Source organism: Sinohyriopsis cumingii, unplaced genomic scaffold (assembly GCF_028554795.1).
Source record: "Sinohyriopsis cumingii isolate HCF-2022 unplaced genomic scaffold, ASM2855479v2 utg002203l, whole genome shotgun sequence".
NCBI lineage: Eukaryota > Metazoa > Mollusca > Bivalvia > Unionida > Unionidae > Sinohyriopsis > Sinohyriopsis cumingii.
The window spans coordinates 87,506-90,861 of NW_028316157.1; the positions used below are offsets into that span (position 1 = coordinate 87,506).

General features: G+C 34.5%; 1 pseudogene across 1 annotated transcript; it reads right to left on the reverse strand.

Annotated features, from left to right (window-relative positions):
• Positions 1–1,276: 1,276 nt before the first annotated feature.
• LOC149770927 (uncharacterized) lies at positions 1,277–3,356 on the reverse strand (annotated as a pseudogene). Its single transcript, XR_016418429.1, has 3 exons — positions 3,291–3,356; positions 1,649–2,001; positions 1,277–1,407 (listed from the first exon to the last, which is right to left on the reverse strand). The product of XR_016418429.1 is annotated as an uncharacterized LOC149770927 (transcript).

The following is a 3,356-nucleotide window of genomic DNA, read 5'->3' on the forward strand; positions in this document are numbered from 1 at the left end:
TGCGCAGACAACCATATGCTTGTAGTGTTCTACTAACTTCACTGAATCAATCTTTCAAGTTTAAATCATAAGTTTATATTATGTTGAGTTAATCAATGTGAAGAAAATTAGAAACTCAAACGAGAAAAGAATCAACTAAGAAATATGCAAGGTAATCGTGAATAGCCACAAAAGGCATACAACTGCATTTTGTAGCAACCCACACTAGGCAAGGATGTACGGTGTTCATTCACACTGTCAATACACGTTTGAATTTAGTAAATCTGAACTGTATTCATTGGGAAAATATATCCATTTCTATGTGATATAAATAAAATATAAGTATACTATGTATGCTGTATTAATGATATACTATTCGTTGTATAACATTTTCATTAAAAGGAAACTCGGCGTGCCTCGCTTACTTTTAATGAAAAATGTATACATCTGGTTTTATATCATTAACGCAACATACGTAATATATACAAAAATAACAAGACAAAAAGATGCCGATGTGTGATAAAGTATTTGTTTTGGTTTAAATCTTACGTTATGGGATTTTCTTCTGTTGAACTCGTAAAACTTAATATCAGAATCGTTGTAATTTATAAATCAATGTACACTAATATTGTAATAACTGACATGGCGGACCAATAGTACATTTAAATGAGCACTGCATTTAAGTGAACCCATGTGATTCGAGATCAGATCTATTTGTAACAGTTGTGACTGATATTAAACAACTGCTGAACCCAGTCTAATTCGTTTAGTTTTCATTTGACAATGTTTTCTACATAGGGAAAATTCAGCCTTACATTGGCCATCGATGTGTCAACACTGCAAGTGTCGTTTAAGTCTCATTAAAATCTGGTCCTGGCGATGGCGTTTTTTGCAAAAAAGCTCACTAGATTGTCAAAGTTCCATTAATTCGAGTGCTTTATGCATGGATATACGTGAAATTTAAAGTGTTTTAAAACATGCTTATAATTTTCAGTTATATCAGGATAAAGATATTTATTCGTAGCATCTCAAGAGCGGAGTATAACATTCTTTCCCAAGTGAATGTTTGCCTACATTTACTTAAATATTTCACTCATTGATTCAGTCCCATTTTACGTCAAGAATCGTTCACTTTAAAACATTTGGCAGTACTTTCATCACAATTGCAGTCAAAGTAGAATATAAACTCGTGGCAATATTATAATTGTGTGTGTCAGAGAGAGACAGAGACAGACAGACATACTGACTGACAGACAGAGGAAGTGAGATAATCGAAATAAAATAGTGATAAAGCCAATTTAGTGTCTTCGATCAAATATGTTTATTGATGTAGTATGTACAAATACTGCTAATCTAGTAATCGAGATATGGAGTCATATTCCTTTCGCTCTCTTGTCAGTCCTTGGATCATTTTATTTGTCTTAATATCTGTAAAAAGGAACAAATTTAGAGCATTTTCGCAAGCTCACTTGCCCAAACAATACAATATTGATAAAATATTGATATTCATCTTGACGAAACGACGTTATGGCTACTTCGAATTGTAAGCACAAAGACATGTAATGAGTCAGTAGAAATGAAGTGGATAAGCTAATGGTTAAATTGTAAAAATGTCCTCATACCGTAACATGTAACAGACTTATCAAGGATGACTAATATTTATTCTTACTTTTTATGGTGTCTACTGTAACCGTAATCAAACTTAGGAAAGTGGTGTCCAAATCCCCAGTTGTATCCCCTGAGTACACCACCTAAGTACGATCCGTATCCACCATATCCACCAGCTAATCCAAAGCCGTATCCACCTAATCCACCATATAATCCATATCCTCCATATCCACCATGTCCAGGATACCATCCATATCCACCATATCCAGGATGCCATCCATAGCCACCATATCCGCCGTTGCCACCATAACCTCCATATCCACCATAACTGCCATATCCGCCACCAAACGGATAGGTAGCAATGGCAGCACCTACTAAGCAGGCTACAAGAACAATTACGGCCTTCATTTTCCTCTGCAAAATGAAAAGTAAGTTCAGAAAATAACAGTTAGCGTTTAATGTTTTGTATGGGAGCGTAGTTTAGACGGTAAACAGAAAGCAAGTTGATGTTACATTTTCTGACATTTTCAATGAATAAAGACCGGGCGTGAATGCATATTATTTGAATTGTACGGTGGTGACAAAAGTTTCAATTGTACACTAGAAACGAGAAAATAAATACAGTTTTAATTTTGAAGATTAGGCTCTCGCTCATACGGGATTTCACTGGCAACCTTTGATTTGTAAAGAAAGTACATCCTATACCGTCTCCAGATTGCAAAATATATACGTTCCAAGTTTAGGAGTGGCGCTTTAGGGCGATTGACTGTGCAACGTCTTATGGAAACACACATTCATATCCAGATTTGTAATACTGTGACGCTTGAAAGTAATTGTGTGAGCTGTTCGTATACATTATCTTGAAAAACGAATAAAGGCGATGGTTGCGAAAGGCGGTATGACCTTTATATGGAAACTTAATGGCGTTTTCAAAAGTGACTTACACTGACAACAATGATTCAGTTTTATTCTATGTTCTATCTTACGATACATAAACTCTAAACATGGCGTAAAAGAGAGTAGATTCACCTGACAGTGAATTGTTATTTTGTGTGACGCAGTGTAATAACTTAGATCAAACCATGGAAAGGTCCACTATGTGAATGATTGCTACAACGTTTCGTGATGTTAGGCAGTATGAAGAATGATACCCAAGTGGACAATAAAATAATTTTCAAACCGGATATTTAAATAAAACATGATTTGGATTTAGGATCACTTTTTTCGGTTCGGTTCTATGAGTAATATATTTTATATCATCTATTTGTCTATACATGAAATTAAAACAAATTAATTAATTGTAAAGATTGGTTGTCATATATACGCATGTATATCTCTTAAAGACAATATGATTATACATATATTACCGATAATGTGGTTCTTCTTGTAGAACATATTGTTTTCGTTACAAAATTAAACTGTTTCGCAGTTAGCTGGTATGTAAAATTGATATACTACCAAAATTAGAGACCCTTTGTATGATCCCCCAAAAAGACTTGAATGCTGCTAATAGAGAAAAAACAAAAATAGGAGAGCATGAATATAACTGAAACGTATCTTGCGTCCAGAAATGATAATTCAAATGTATACAAGCTCATGTCTCCACATTCGGAAATTGTAAGCATGGCATAAGTTAAAAGAACCATGCGTGGTGTATAGGTTATTAACGAACGATAATTTGTATGTCGCATACAATCACTTACCTGGATGACAACAATGTCAAGCAAATTTTGAAGTAGGATCAGAAATTGTGACACCAGTCTGGCAAA